This window comes from Oryza sativa, chromosome 1 (assembly GCF_034140825.1).
Source record: "Oryza sativa Japonica Group chromosome 1, ASM3414082v1".
NCBI lineage: Eukaryota > Viridiplantae > Streptophyta > Magnoliopsida > Poales > Poaceae > Oryza > Oryza sativa.
Genome location: NC_089035.1, coordinates 21,775,171 through 21,791,892, shown reverse-complemented (window position 1 = coordinate 21,791,892; position 16,722 = coordinate 21,775,171). Strand labels below are relative to the sequence as shown.

Below are 16,722 nucleotides of genomic sequence, written 5' to 3'. Positions count from 1 at the left end.
ATTGTACATAGATCTTCCGCTGCAAATAGATGAAATTGATGAAAATTAGTGTTTCTAAAATTAAATTTCGAACCAACGGGAGATTTTAATTTTAGGAACATTAATTATGTGCTATGATGTTGTAATTTTTCTGACCAACGTTGATAATTGCAATGTTATAGTTATGGCTTTATGTGTCATGTCTATTTTCTGCCCAACGGTGATGTAGACTTAATACATAATAATTTTAATGTTAATTTTGTTCTCACAATACATGATTATCTCAGGTGGCTACTCCTTGATGGGTTACATTAAAGATATTCCGACCCTGAAAGGAGATAACTACGAAGAATGGAAAAGAGAACTCGACCTTGCCTTTATCTTGGGAGAGGTGGACTGGGTGTTGACTACCCCATGTCCTATAGAACCTGCTGAAATTTTCAGAGGTGAAAAAGAGTCAGATGCTAAATGGCAAAAGAGAGAGAGGGACAATGCTTGCCTCATCATGTCGTATGACATAGAGCATGCGAAATGGTCTTCAGCCAACAAGAATTGTTTGGCTGCGGTAAAGAACACGATTGAGCCAACCATATTGGGCTCAATCCCAGAGTATGACACTGTCTCTAAATACCTCGAAAGTATAAAGAGCCAGTTTACTGGTTCTTCAAAGTTTTATGCGACACAGCTGATAAAGCAGCTTGTTACAGAGAGGTACCATGGAGGTGGTGTAAAAGACCACATTCTTAGGATGAGCAACATGGCTTCCAAATTGAAGCAAAAAGATTTGGGCATCTCAGATGACTTTCTGGTCCATCTGGTTTTGTCCTCATTGCCAAAGAACTTTGACAACCTTGTTGTCAACTACAAAATAAGTACAGAGAATTGGAATATTGAAGAGCTCATCTCTAATTGTGTGCAAGAGGAGGAAAGACACAAAGAGACCAATGGTGACTCCATTAACCTTGTCAAAGATAACAAGGAAAAGAGCCACAGGTCACCCTCCTCAAAAGAAAAACAGCCTCAGCATCTGCCTCAGAAACAACAGTTTACAGTTGAGACAAGATCAGTGTCTACACTGTAAGAAGACAAGACATTCCAAGAAAGATCATCCTGACTTCCTGACAGTGATCATGGCAAAGAAAGGTGAGAACATTATTACATTTGTAAAGAATCTCATTATGATTGGTTATTCTAGATCCACATGGTGGATTTATTCTGGAGCAACTATTCATGTGTGTAATTGTTTAAAGGGATTCCATTCAATGAGGACTACGCAAAGAAGTGAAAGATCTATTAGAGTTGCCAATGGAGTTGAAGCAAAAGTTGAAGCTGTTGGAGATTTTCGCCTAGAACTCGCGAATGGCTTCACACTTTTACTTCCAGATGTTTTTATGTCCATTCTTTGCAAAGAAACTTGATAATAAGTGTATCCAAATTGGATTCTGATAGATATGAAATGGCAAATGTGAACTATGGTATAATAATGAATGTATTGGTCTTGTGTTGCAAGATCAGCTTTATTTGTTATCTCTTTCTGAGAATGTGAATGTTGTGTCCTCGTTGACAAAAGAAAAGAAAAGCGAACTTCTGATGTCTCATCGAAATTATGGCACTGTTGTTTATGCCATATTTCGAGGGGGAGAATTGAGAGACTGGTTAAGAATGTAGTTCTTCCTCCATTGGAGTTCTCAGTTTTAGAACGATGCATACAATGTATAGAATGCATCGGTGCCCAAAACACCGTATGAGCTATGGATCCTCCGTGTGTGGGGAAGTCCTGCAAAGGATAAAGTATTTAACCCAAAACAGTAAGCTGCCATTTTATTGGCTATTCTGAAAGATCAAAGGGTCATCGTTTCTACTGTCCAAACAGTTATACAAAGTTTGTAGAAACGAGACACGCCGTCTTCTTGGAAGACGAAATGATTAGGGGGAGCTCGGTAATTCGAGAAATTGATCTTGAGGAGAGGCGGGTGTCTGTACCCGCTCCGTCGACTCAGGAACCTTTCTTCTCTCTACCTGCTAATGTTGTGCCAGCAATGCATGCCGTTGCGGTACCAACACCTGTTGTTATCTCTCCTGTGGCAACAATGAATGAAAGTGAGGAACCTGTTCTACAGGATTCAACAGAAATTATTGCCACATCAGAGGAGGAGCTGCAACAGCCTCAAACAGATAATGTGCCAGAATAGGAGGCCCCTAGAAGGCCTGAAAGAGTCGCATATGGAGGATGATCCCATCTCATATGAAGAGGCCATGAGAAGCCATGAAAGATGAAATGAAATCAATGAAATTAAATGATGTCTGGGATTTAGAAGAAATTCCTAAAGGAGCCAAAACAGTAGGCTGTAAATGGGTCTACAAAACCAAATATGACTCCAGAGGGAATATAGAAAAGTTTAAAGTGTGACTTGTGGCAAGAGTTTTCACGCAAAGAGAAGGCATTGATTACAATGAGACTTTTCTCCAGTCTCTTGTAAAGATTCCTTTATGATTATAATGGCACTAGTGGCACATTATGATTTGGAATTACATCAGATGGATGTAAAAACGGAATTTCTAAATGGTGATTTGAAGAAAAAAAGTATACATGGCACAACCGAAAGGTTTCGTCATGAAATGAAACGAAAATATGGGATGCCGTATAAAGAGATCCATTTATGGGTTAAAGCAAAGCTTCGAGACAATGCTACTTAAAGTTTGATGGAACAATAAAGAAATTTGGGTTTTCAAGAGAATGTAGAGGACAACTGTATTGATTCAAAGTTAAGAATGGGAGACTCATTTTCCTAATTCTGTATGTAGATGACGTTCTACTGGCTAGTAGTGATGTCAATCTACTGCAGGAAATAAAGAAATTCTTGTCCTCAAACTTTGACATGAAAGACCTCGGTGAGGCTTCATATGTTTTGGGCGTAGAGATTCACCGAAATAGAACAAAGTATGCATTGGGATTTTCTCAAAAGGCATTGTCGGTGATATGGGACCGGGAGTATCATGACCAGAGGCTTGAGGCAGACACAATCGCCCACGTGGCCTGGCACCTTCGGGGACGTCGGGCCCGAGGGTGAGGTGTCCGCCCTCCTCCTGATTTCCCCCGAGGGGGGGTCGGGGTGCGCTTGCCCCGACCCCGAGGGCCGAGGTGCCCCGACCCCCTGAGGGGTTTGCACTATGTACGTAGGTTGGGTGAGCACAGCCGGGCTCACCTAACCGCATTTATTGCGCATCGGCTAAGCGTGTCACGCCGCACGGAGTGCAGTGCAGTGCACTCGATTATCCGGTCTGTGACCAGTCACAGACCGGTCAAATCGCAAGTTAGGTGGCGACAGGCGGTCTGACGCACGCCTTGCCCCATCACGTCAAGGTGTGAGCTTCTAAGCACTCGTCCCCAGCTGGAGCTAGCGTGTTACATCCCAGAGATGGCACGTTAACCCCGATCGATATATACCAGGCTTCATCCTAACCATTACAGGCAAGGTGTTACACAAAGAAGGGCAAACATGCATGTTGTTAAACTGACACGTGGTGGACAAGAATGACCGGTCTGGCACTGATCACGTCAGCAACGGGCAGCCACGATCCCACGTTGCGCCTGTCTCCGCCGGGAGTGGAGGTAGGTGTGGGCTGTCCCATCGGAGTGTCATTCGGACAGCAACCACACCAATCTCCGTCCATAAAGAGAAGAAAAGTCCAGTTTAGAAAGAGAAGGGGGCATGTGGTATCCCCTTGAAGTATAAAAGGAGGACCTTGCCCATAAAGAAGGGGTTGGTTGATTCTTGCCAGATTTAGAGCCTAGAGCGGGGGAGAAGTGGGCTCACACTTTGTAGCTCATTCATACACAAATCCACAAAAACACAGGAGTAGGGTATTACGCTTCGCAGCGGCCCGAACCTGTATACATCGCCATGTCTCATGTGTCTTGCCGGCGAGTAATCTTTCCACATACAGAGAGAGCTTGAGATCTCACCCTAAGCCCCCGGCCGAACCGGCAAAGGGGGGCCTGCGCGGTCTCCCGGTGAGGAGCCACGAGCTCCGTCATCTGGCGCGCCAGGTAGGGGGCTCAGCGTGTGTTTTCTGAGCTCTCAGACTCTTCCGTGTGCGCCAACTTTTTCTTGTTCAGCCTAATGGCCGAGCAAGGAAAAGCGCACGACCTCTCTCCAAGTGTGAGCGGCGACGACGGGGAGCCGAATCCACGCCGTCGAGCTCGTACTCCCCCACCTCCTCCGCGCCAAAGCCCTAAGCAGGGGGAGGCGCTTGAGAGGGTCGACAAATCCGTGGCATCACCAGTCGCAGGTGATGCAGGAGAACGGCGAGATGGGGAGCGTCGCCTCCTCGTCTACGGCGACGGCAGCACGCCTCAGGGTGCGCTTCAGGCTGCTGGCGCGCTCCTACGACACCCGCCTGTCGTCCATGACCCGGAGTCTCCAGCCCAACGATGGCTGGAAGACGTGGCCAACTTGGTCATGACGGCACAGCAGCGCCTGGGTGCTGGTGGACGGTCCGCCACCACCAAGACCTCCGGCGCCGCTACCACCGGCTCCGTGTCGTCAAGGCGGAGGGCGCGGCGAGCGGCGGCGGCTGCACGTCATTCGGTTGCTACTCCCTCGTCGACACCTTCGACTCGGGAGGATCAGCATGGGGAGCCGGATGCCCGCCTCAACATCGAGCGCCGGCGTAGTAGCCGGCGTACCCCCCGTGCAACGGAGGGTGCCTCCTCGTCCAGAGTGTCACCTCGACATGGACGTGAGGACCAGCCCTCCGTGCCTCCGGCTGGTGGTGTTGGCTGTAGAGCCTTTGTGGCGAGTCTTCGGAATGTCCGTTGGCCCCCAAGGTTCCGGCCCACCATCACCGAGAAGTACGATGGGAGCGTCAACCCCACCGAGTTTCTCCAGGTCTATACGACCGGGATCGAGGCCGCTGGGGGTGACGACAGGGTCATGGCGAACTTCTTTCCCATGGCCCTAAAAGGACAGGCGCGGGGTTGGCTAATGAACCTGCCACCCGCGTCGGTCCACTCCTGGGAAGATTTGTGCCAACAGTTCACCATGAACTTCCAAGGCACATATCCGCGCCCAGGCGAAGAAGCGGACTTGCATGCAGTACAGCGAGGCGATGATGAGTCGCTTCGCTCGTACATTCAGCGGTTTTGCCAAGTCCGCAATACTATACCATGCATCCCTGCACACGCGGTGATCTACGCGTTCAGGGGGGGCGTGCGGCACAACCGCATGCTCGAAAAGATCGCTTCCAAAGAGCCCCAGACTACCGCGGAGCTTTTTCAGCTCGCGGACCGAGTGGCTCGTAAGGAGGAAGCGTGGACATGGAACTCCTCCGGTTCCGGAGTGGCAGCTTCGGCCGCCCCCGGATCCGCCGCTCAGACAGGGCGGCGTGACAGGAGGAGGAAGAAGAGGTCGGACCGTTCCGGCGACGAGGGTCATGTCCTCGCCGTCGAGGGCGCTCCGCGGGCCACCCGAAAGGGGAGGCCTGCGAGCGACAAAAAGAAAGAGGCTGGTACTCCCAGCAAGGAGCGCCCCGCCGGCAGGTGGTGCTCCGTCCACAACACCTCCCTCCACGATCTCGTGGACTGTCGCGCAGTCAAAAATTTGGCTGAGCGAACGAGGAAGTGGGAGGAGGACAGGAGGCAGGAACGCCGTGAGGGCAAGTCCCCGGCGGTTCCTTCCGGCAAACGGCGAAGTGAGGCTAAGCAGAAGGCCCCCGCTGTTGACATTGATGATGGTGATGATGACCTAGGTTTCCAAGAACCTGGGGCCACCATTGCCACCGTCGATGGAGGAGCATGTGCTCACGTCTCTCGCCGGAGCTTCAAGGCTATGAAGCGAGAGCTTCTGGCCATGGCCCCTACCCATGAGGCGATGCGTCGGGCGCGGTGGTCGGAGGTCGCTCTCACTTTCGACCAGACCGACCACCCACCGTGCATTGCCCGGGGAGGGCAGGTTGCGATGGTGGTTTCCCCCACCATCTGCAACGTGAAGTTGGGACGTGTCCTCATAGATGGAGGAGCGGCTCTCAACATTCTTTCCCCCGCGGCCTTTGATGCTATCAAGGCCCCGGGGATGGTGCTCCAGCCGTCTCAACCGATCATCGGTGTGACGCCGGGGCACACGTGGCCATTAGGTCACATCGACCTACCGGTCACCTTCGGTGGACCCGCCAACTTCCGCACGGAGCGGGTGAACTTCGATGTGGCGGATCTCAGTCTGCCCTACAACGCGGTCCTAGGGAGACCCGCGTTGGTGAAGTTCATGGCGGCGGTCCACTACGCCTACCTCCAGATGAAGATGCCGGGCCCCGGTGGCCCCATCTCTGTCCATGGCGATCTTAAAGTCGCGCTCGCTTGCATGGAGCAGCGCGCTGACCGTCTCGCTGCTGCGTCCAAGCCCGAGGGTGGTGACGAGAGGCTTGGCCCCTCTGCCCCCACCGCCCCGAGGCAGCGGATGGCCACATGCGACGAGGTCCCGGTCAAGGAGGTTGCCTTGGGCGACGGCCCATCCAAGACCACACGGATCGGTGGTCTTCTGGATGGCAAATAGGAAGACGCGCTCGTCTCCTTCCTGCGGGCAAACGCTGACGTCTTCGCATGGAGACCAGCGGACATGCCCGGGGTCCCCAGGGAGGTGATTGAGCACCGTCTCGCCGTGCGGCCGGGCGCAAGGCCGGTCCGGCAGAAAGTGCGGCGGCAAGCCCCGGAACGTCAAGCCTTCATCCGCGAGGAGGTGGCTAGACTTTTGGAGGCCGGGTTCATCCGTGAGGTCATCCATCCGGAGTGGCTGGCGAACCCGGTGGTCGTTCCCAAGGCGAACGGCAAGCTTCGGATGTGCATCGACTACACCGACCTTAACAAGGCATGTCCTAAGGATCCTTACCCCCTGCCTCGCATAGATCAGATCGTCGACTCCACTGCGGGGTGCGACCTTTTGTGTTTTCTAGATGCATACTCTGGTTACCATCAGATTCGCATGGCTAGGGAGGATGAGGAAAAAACTGCGTTCATTACCCCCGTAGGAACCTATTGTTATACATCAATGCCCTTCGGGTTAAAGAATGCAGGTCCTACTTTTCAGCGTACTACTCGAATTTCTTTGGGTAGCCAAATAGGACGTAATGTTGAGGCGTATGTCGATGACTTGGTTGTAAAAACGCGCAACCAAGAAACTTTACTTTCAGATCTAGCGGAAACTTTTGAGAACCTCCGCTCCGCCCGCATAAAGCTGAACCCCGATAAGTGTGTGTTTGGTGTACCTGCGGGCAAGCTTCTCGGGTTCTTGGTCTCTGCCCGAGGCATTGAGGCCAACCCCGAGAAGATTCGAGCTATCGAGCGGATGCGCCCCCCCAGCAAACTTAGGGATGTGCAATGCGTCACCGGTTGCATGGCCGCCCTAAGTCGTTTCATATCAAGGCTGGGAGAGAAGGCGCTACCCTTGTTTAAGCTCCTCAAGCGCTCGGGGCCGTTTACTTGGACGGAGGAAGCTGAACATGCCCTCACTCAGTTAAAGGCATATCTCAGCTCTCCCCCGGTTCTAGTCGCCCCGGAGCCAAATGAGCCCCTGCTACTTTACTTAGCGGCGACCCCCCAAGTAGTTAGTGCAGCGTTGGTTGTGGAGCGCGATGAGGACAATCCTCATTCTGCGCACCCCCACTCTGTGCCGACTAGGCCCGGGAGCAGGCAGGGAGGAGAGGCCCCCGAGTCGAACGGTGGCCTAAGGCCCCCGACGACCGGAGTCGGCCCTCCGCCCGCTTGTCAGACGGTGCTAGGTGCCCCCGACCCTCAGGAGGGCCCCAAGGCCACTGCGGGAAGGCCGCACTTAACGCCCTTTGACCCCGAGGCTAACCCTGTGCTGACTCGACCCGGGAAAGAGCAGGGAGAAGAGGCCCCCGAGCCGAACGGAGGCCAGAGGCCCCTGACGACCGGAGTTGGCCCTTTGCCCGCTTGTCCGACGATGCCAGGAGCCCCCGACCCCCAGGACGGCCCCGAGGCCACCGAGGGAAGGCCGCCCCTTTCATCCTCCGACCCCGAGGTCATCGGCACAGAAGACAAGTGCGCCCCGAAAGGCCACTTGAACGAAGAACGCCCCGGGGATACGGCCCCTAGCAGAGAGGATCGGCCCCACCGAAGGGTGCAGCGGCCTGTCTACTTTGTTAGTGAGGCCCTCCGGGACGCTAAGACCCGATACCCTCAGGCCCAGAAGATGCTTTACGCTATTCTGATGGCCTCGAGGAAACTGCGCCATTATTTTCAGGCACATAGGGTCACTGTGGTTACGTCTTACCCCCTCGGTCAAATCTTGCATAATCGAGAGGGTACAGGACGGGTGGTAAAATGGGCAATCGAGCTTTCTGAATTCGATCTGCACTTTGAACCACGCCACGCTATCAAGAGCCAGGCCCTCGCCGATTTTGTGGCAGAGTGGACCCCGGCTCCAGAGACCGTCTCAATCCCCGAGGCCAGCACGAACCCCTCGCAGCTGCCTCACACCACCCACTGGGTAATGCAGTTCGATGGTTCTCTGTCCCTCCAGGGTGCCGGTGCGGGGGTCACGTTGACCTCCCCGACCGGAGACGTCCTTAGATATCTGGTCCACCTCGACTTTCGAGCGACCAATAATATGGCAGAGTACGAGGGACTCCTTGCCGGACTCAGGGTGGCAGCCGGACTGGGGATCCGCCGTCTCCTGGTGTTAGGCGATTCCCAGCTGGTCGTTAACCAGGTCTGTAAGGAGTACCGGTGCTCTGACCCGCAAATGGACGCCTATGTACGCCAAGTGCGGCGTATGGAGCGCCATTTTGACGGGATAGAGCTTCGGCATGTGCCCAGACGGGATAACATGATAGCTGACGAACTCTCACGGCTCGCGTCCTCGCGAGCCCAGACCCCACCGGGCGCCTTTGAAGAAAGGCTTACCCAGCCGTCGGCGCGACCCGACCCCTTAGGGGAGACGGATGCGCCTGACCGGCCCCCGAGGCCCGTCGGAGTCCAGGCCTCGGGACCCGAAGGGAGCGCTTCAAGCTCCCTTAGATTGATTGCTTGGATCTCTGAGATCCAAACATACCTCACAGATAAGACTCTACCTGAGGACCGCGAAGGGAGTGAACGCGTACAACGCATTTCCAAACGCTACGTGTTGGTAGAAGGGACCCTCTATCGGCGCGCGGCTAACGGAATCCTCCTGAAGTGCATTCCTCAGGAACAAGGCGTTGAGCTTCTTGCTGATATCCATGAGGGCGAGTGCGGAGCCCATTCCGCCTCGCGTACCCTGGTTGGCAAGGCCTTTCGTCAAGGATTTTATTGGCCGACAGCTCTCAATGACGCAGTCGATCTGGTCCGGCGATGCAGAGCGTGTCAGTTTCACGCCAAGCAAATCCATCAGCCGGCCCAGGCCCTGCAGATCATACCACTGTCATGGCCATTTGCTGTCTGGGGGCTTGATATCCTGGGACCGTTCAAACGGGCCCCGGGCGGGTTTGAGTATCTGTATGTTGCGATCGACAAGTTCACTAAGTGGCCCGAGGCTTATCCGGTTGTCAAGATCGATAAGCACTCTGCTCTTAAATTCATTAAGGGCATCACGGCCCGTTTTGGAGTACCTAACCGTATTATTACGGATAATGGCACCCAATTCACTAGTGAACTCTTCGGCGACTACTGCGAAGACATGGGCATCAAGCTCTGCTTCGCCTCACCTGCCCACCCCAGAAGCAATGGCCAAGTGGAGCGCGCCAATGCAGAAATCCTTAAAGGCCTCAAAACCAAGACCTTCAACATTCTCAAGAAGCACGGCGATTCATGGATCGAGGAGTTGCCAGCGGTGCTCTGGGCGAACCGAACCACACCAAGCCGAGCGACCGGGGAAACGCCTTTCTTCCTCGTCTACGGCGCAGAAGCGGTTCTCCCATCTGAGCTCACCCTGAGGTCTCCTCGGGCCACCATGTACTGCGAGGCTGATCAAGATCAGCTTCGTAGAGATGACCTCGACTACTTGGAAGAACGAAGGCGGCGCGCGGCCCTCCGAGCTGCGCGCTACCAGCAGAGCCTGCGGCGCTACCATCAGCGCCACGTCCGGGCCCGATCACTCTGCGTCGACGACCTCGTCCTACGCCGCGTCCAAACGCGTGCTGGACTGAGCAAGCTCTCACCAATGTGGGAGGGTCCGTATCGAGTGATCGGCGTCCCCCGGCCGGGCTCCGTACGGCTGGCCACGGGCGACGGCACTGAACTGCCGAACCCGTGGAACATCGAACACCTTCGTCGCTTCTACCCCTGAAGGGGGGGGTCGGGTGTCAGGTTTTGGCTCGGGCCAACCCCGCACCCCCCTCGGGTGTGCAGGGTTGGCCGGGGGCTACCACACATGCACAGCTTTACTTTTCTTATTTCAGCATTTCAATAAAAGAAGTTTCAATTTCCTAGAGGTTGTGTCTGTGCCGTTTTTCCTTCTGAAGAATCTTAACTTGAAATAAGGTCACTCGTGCTCAACCTTGCCCTCGGGGGCTCGGTTCGGTCAGCTAAAATCGCCAAACGGGGCCCAGAACCGAGCCGTGCCCCGGGGCGTGGTGAACTCCGGGGGGGAACCGGCAAAAACCCACAATCGGGTCACCCATACCCCTCGGTCACCACGTTCCCGGCCTGGCCAGTCTCGACATGCGGATCTCCCCAGGCACTAGCCCCGACCCGAGCCATTCGAGGACCGGGACTTGGGCACGAGCCCTTATTTCAAGCTAAGGCGCGAAAGGACCATGGCACAGATCATCCTCATCGTGTATGTATAGCAAAATAAAACTAACACAAAAATTTTTTTTTCGTCATTTCTGATTGCAGATTAAGTTAATTTATACAAAAAAGAGGCATGAAGGCCTTAGAAGAAAGAAAAAGAAAAGAAGATTGGCGGGGGCCTGGGGGCTCATTCCAATGCGCCCGGGTCGCCGGCCTCGTCGCCGCCGTCATCCTCATCGCTGGCGTCGCCCTCCTCGTCGGAGCTGGGGGCGAACGCGAGCAGAGGGGCCGACCCCTCGAAGCCGTCGACGATATGGTCGGCAGCATCCCGGACGCGCGCGCGCGCGTCGTCCTCGGTCCCGGGAGGGAACTCCTCCAGCGCCATCCAGGGAGAGAAATCGGGGTCCCGGGCCTGGTAACTCGCTAGCACGAGTTCGACCGCCCCCCGGGCGAGGTCCCTCGAGGATGACTTGATGGTCTTCTCGAGCTCCTCGGGGAGTCGTTCGAGGACCCAGGCCATCCTGTTGAGGTGCGGAGCGAGGCCTTCCAGGTTGCTAGGGCGCGTCCTCGTCTGGCCTTTCCAGAGGCCCGCTTGCCGACCGGCGCGATCCATGCGGGAGACCGAGTCCCAAAGCATGTCGGGCCCCATCTCGCCCGCCAAGCGGAGGGCCTCGGCCTCCCCGATGGAAGAATCCAGCGCGCGCTGCATGTCAGCGACGGTGTGTTCGGCAGCCGCGAGGCGAGCGGCTAAGTCGCTTTCGCCCGCAGCCGCCCCGCCGATAGGCGCCCTCGCGTCCAGCTCCTTTTCCCGCGCCTCGAGGTCAGCAGCCCGCTGCTCCAGTGCGGCTCTCTCGGCGCGGACGCATTCAAGATTGCGGCGCGCCTGCTCCTCCTGCGCCGCCTCGCGAAGGGACAGGCTGTCCGCCAGCCGTTTGGCCGTGGCCTCAGCCTCCTCGAGAGCTCGCTCCCGCTCCGCGAGTGCGTCCTCGCGGAGGCGGAGCGCGCACTCCTCCTCGGCGCAGGCGGCCTCGTGCGCCGCCAGCGTCGCCTCCCGGAGAGCAGCGGCGGCCTCGCGGTCCGTCAAGCCCCTCTCCACGGTGCCGGCGTGTTCTTCCAGCGCCATGGCACGGGACTCAAGGGCCTCCTCGCGCCGCCGAGACGCCGCTTCAGTCTCTGTTACCCGCCGCGCTCGGGCAGCGGCGGAGTCAAGAACCCCTTGGGCGGCGTCGAGCTTGTTCTTCAGCTCCGCCTCCCAGCTCCCGTGTTGAAGGCGGAGGGAGTCCTGCGCCTCAATCATCGCGGTGGTGGCGACAAGGGCGGCCTCTCGCTCCTCCTCCACCTCTCGGGCGATCTCCGCCAGCGCCGCCTTGCGGGCTTCAAGCTCCGAGATGTGGCGGCGGTGAGCCTTACGGCCCACCTCCACCATGGCGTCCACCGAGCGCCGCCCCTCCTCAACACGCGCCCATGCGGCCTCGAGCTCCGCTCGTTCTGCACGCAGGGCCTCCACTTGGGTGTTGAACCCATCCAGCACTGCGGTGTTTGCGGCGGCCAGGGCCTGCAGAAGGGGCTCGGCGCTCAGCGGGGCGACAGAAGATGAGGAGAAGAGCCGCCTTGGAGAAAAGGCAACGCGGCTTGGCCCCCCGGAGGATGCGCTGGGCTCGGGGATGTCCCCCGGGCCCGTTTGATCCTGGGCGTCGCCCGGTGAGGTAGGCCCAGGCGATGCGCCCGCGGCCTCGTCGCGAGCCGCCTCGGAGGATGTCGCCTGAGGGCCGCCCGAGGGAGTAGGCCCAAGCGACGCGCCAGCAGCAGCTGTCGCCTCAGCCTGGCGAGCCCGGGTGGCCTCCTCCCGGGCAGCTTCTTCGGCTTGGCGAGCCCGGGCGGCCTCCTCCCGAGCAGCTTCCTCCGCTTGGCGAACCCGGGCGGCCTCCCGGGCGGCCTCTTCAGCTTCCCGAAGGCGGGCTGCGGCTTCACGCCGGTCAGACTCTCGCCTCCGCTCCTCTGCGGCCACTGGATCTTCGGCCTCGGACTGGCCGGACTTGGGGTGGCGGGAGGAATGCGACGGGACATCGCTGAAGCAGAAGGAAAAGCCAGAAGACGAACAAAGTGAGCAAGAAAAAACTTCTTTTTGGAGAAAGATGGTTGCAATGAGAGTGAGACGAACCTGCGAGGGGGTCGGTTGAATGACCACCTTGGAGGGGAAATCAGGTTTCCCCGGCATGGTTCCGTCTCCCCCGTCTTGCGGAGCCGCTTCTTCTTGCGCACCCCCTCGGGCTGCGATGTCGGCGCGGCCCCCTCCGGGCGCCGACTGCTGGCACGCGCCGCCCCGCCCCCTCGGGGAGGAGATGGGGGAGGTGTTCCTCCCAGCTTCCTCTTCCCCCGGGCGTCGGCAGGGCGGCTGCTCCCCGAGCCCCCGACGCGGGGCCCAGAAGCACGACCCCCTCCTGGGGCAGGTTGTTCCCCTCGGCGGCGCTCGCCCGCGCCGTCGTGGCCCTTAGGGGCTCTCTCCTCTGAGGCCCCGACCCCCATCATAATGGTTAGAATGGAGACGCGGTCGGGATCGCTGCAGAGGGGGAGGATCTCCTGAGGAAGGCGAGACGCCTCCGCGGAGCTAAGATTCAGCACCCTTTGGACTACGATCTTGAAGTCCTCGGGAGCCCAATCCCATCTGGCTCCCTGGTGGGTCCGCATGTAGTCTTCAGGCCCAGTGTACTCCCAGGCGCTCCGGGCGCGCCGTTGGAGCGGCGCAATCCGGCGACGGAGGTAATCGCCGTACACCATGGCCCCGGTGAGCCCTTGGGATCGCAGGCCCGCCAGGCGGTCGAGGACGGCGTCGTACTCCTCCCCCAGATCTACCGGCGCCCGCCAGCTGGAGACCTGCGCCGGGGGCTGGCTTGGAAGTCGGAGGCGCGCTTCGTCGGCGAGGGGGGTGTAGAACCAGTCGCTCTTCCAGTCGTCCCACTTCTTGCGGAGGACGCAGGGGATGTAGCGGTTCAACACCGGCCCCCGCGGCTGGAAGTAGCAGCCGCCAACCACCGACGGCGGTGACACCGACTGCACGGTGAAGAACCACTGGAACAGCTGAAGAGAGGGGCGCACCCCAATGAACATCTCGCACAGGTGTGCGAAGATGGCCAATGTCATCACCGCATTGGGGGTGAGGTGCGCCATCTGGAGATCGTAGAACTCCAGGACATCCATGAAGAAATGAGAAAATGGCGGGACCAGCCCAGCCATTGCGAAGGGGAGGAAGAAGATGGACCACCCCGGGTAGTCTGGTGCCGGGCGCCCCTCGCCCAGCATCACTATCTCCCGACCGGTGGCGGACTCCGGCATGAAGCGGCGCGGCAGTCCGGCGTGCCTCTCGTTCACGATGCGGGAAGGCGGCAGTACACTGCCGTCGAGCAGAGCAGAGCCCCGTGCCATGGCGGTGGAGGAAGAGATGATTGGGAACGAGCGCGTGTGGCGAAAGTAGGGCGTAGCAGAGAAAGAGTTAGAGCTCAGGCGGCGAAGGCAAGAGGAACAATGGCGAAAGGAAGGGAGCAAATCCTTTCCTCGATGCTTTTATACCCTTGCCATCGCTGGGCCTGGCTCCTCGTTTCTCGCGCCCACTACCTCGCTCCCTCGTATCTCGCTATCTCGCTCCCTCGTTTCCCGTGCCCACGCTTCCACTAATCCCATTCGCCCGCTTACGGCGCATGAAGTGGATATGCGGTTGTGGCAATCGAAACGGATTGTATCGTGCGCGCGTTAATTACGCTCGCCAACCGAAGCGGCGTTACCGTATCTCCAAGCGAGACAAATCTGCTCACCCAGATTCGCGCGCTGCTCAAGTGATGTGGCGGTCTTGAATAGACCACCCATTATGGACAACCAAAGTTACCAATACCAATATGCATGGATTGAGACCGTTGGGTATTTTGCCCAACTATGGAGACCGGTCCCACCTGTCACCAGGCTTTAGGGGTGGCGTCACACCTGACCGCTCCCCTTGGGAAGGGAAATTGCTCTGGCATAACGCCGGGGGCTACTGTCGGTGATATGGGACCGGGAGTATCATGACCAGAGGCTTGAGGCAGACACAATCGCCCACGTGGCCTGGCACCTTCGGGGACGTCGGGCCCGAGGGTGAGGTGTCCGCCCTCCTCCTGATTTCCCCCGAGGGGGGGTCGGGGTGCGCTTGCCCCGACCCCGAGGGCCGAGGTGCCCCGACCCCCTGAGGGGTTTGCACTATGTACGTAGGTTGGGTGAGCACAGCCGGGCTCACCTAACCGCATTTATTGCGCATCGGCTAAGCGTGTCACGCCGCACGGAGTGCAGTGCAGTGCACTCGATTATCCGGTCTGTGACCAGTCACAGACCGGTCAAATCGCAAGTTAGGTGGCGACAGGCGGTCTGACGCACGCCTTGCCCCATCACGTCAAGGTGTGAGCTTCTAAGCACTCGTCCCCAGCTGGAGCTAGCGTGTTACATCCCAGAGATGGCACGTTAACCCCGATCGATATATACCAGGCTTCATCCTAACCATTACAGGCAAGGTGTTACACAAAGAAGGGCAAACATGCATGTTGTTAAACTGACACGTGGTGGACAAGAATGACCGGTCTGGCACTGATCACGTCAGCAACGGGCAGCCACGATCCCACGTTGCGCCTGTCTCCGCCGGGAGTGGAGGTAGGTGTGGGCTGTCCCATCGGAGTGTCATTCGGACAGCAACCACACCAATCTCCGTCCATAAAGAGAAGAAAAGTCCAGTTTAGAAAGAGAAGGGGGCATGTGGTATCCCCTTGAAGTATAAAAGGAGGACCTTGCCCATAAAGAAGGGGTTGGTTGATTCTTGCCAGATTTAGAGCCTAGAGCGGGGGAGAAGTGGGCTCACACTTTGTAGCTCATTCATACACAAATCCACAAAAACACAGGAGTAGGGTATTACGCTTCGCAGCGGCCCGAACCTGTATACATCGCCATGTCTCATGTGTCTTGCCGGCGAGTAATCTTTCCACATACAGAGAGAGCTTGAGATCTCACCCTAAGCCCCCGGCCGAACCGGCAAAGGGGGGCCTGCGCGGTCTCCCGGTGAGGAGCCACGAGCTCCGTCAGGCATATATATAGAAAAGGTGTTGAAGAAATTCAATATGTACATATGCAGTGCTACACCTGCTCCTATAGTCAAAGGCGAAAAGTATGGGGCATCACAATGTCCTAGAAATCAGTATGAGCTCAATGAAATAAAAATAAAGCCATATGCGTCAACTGTAGGAAGCCTACAGTACGCTCAAGTGTGCACACGACCTGACTTGGCATTTGTTACCGGGTTATTTGGCAGATTGCAAAGTAATCCAGGCCTAGAACACTGGAATTAGTAAAGATTATTTGCAAAGAACAAAAGCCTTATGCTGTCTTACAGAAAATCAGAATCGCTCCACATAGTGGGGTATTCGAATTCTGACTTTGCAAAAGATAATACAAAGTTAACATCGGGATACATGTTTACCCTGGCAGTAGGAGCTATTTCATGGAAAAGCTCAAAACAGACTACCACTGCAGGGTCTACCATGTATGCCGAGTTTATAGCATGCCATGAGGCTACGGGGCAGGTGAACTGGCTAATGAAGTTCATACCCGGTTTTAAAGGTGGTTGATAGTATTGAGAAACCACTAAAGTTATACTGCGATAAAGAACCCACAGTAATGTACTCTCACAACAATTAGTCAAGTGGTGCTGCCAAACACATTGACATAAAGTACTATGTTGTGAAAGACAAAGTCCAGGATCAAACAATCAGTCTCGAGCACATAAGAACAGAAAGGATGCTCGCGGATCCGCTCATGAAAGGCCTACCTCCCAACATGTTCAAGGAACATGTAGCATGCATGGGTTTTAAGGGAAGCCTTATGAATCCTGGACTATAGGGCCCAAAAGTTAAAGTATCTGTTTCTGAATAGAGATGTGTATAGTGGCTGTCGAATCCATCGGTAATTAACCGTGATGATGAAACATGCTCTATATGTAAATCTGT

At 56.4% G+C, this 16,722-nt stretch overlaps 1 pseudogene; it reads left to right on the top strand.

The window, feature by feature from the left end:
• Nucleotides 1-225: 225 nt before the first annotated feature.
• Nucleotides 226-1,108, top strand: LOC136356353 (uncharacterized; annotated as a pseudogene).
• The last annotated feature ends 15,614 nt before the right edge of the window (nt 1,109-16,722 follow it).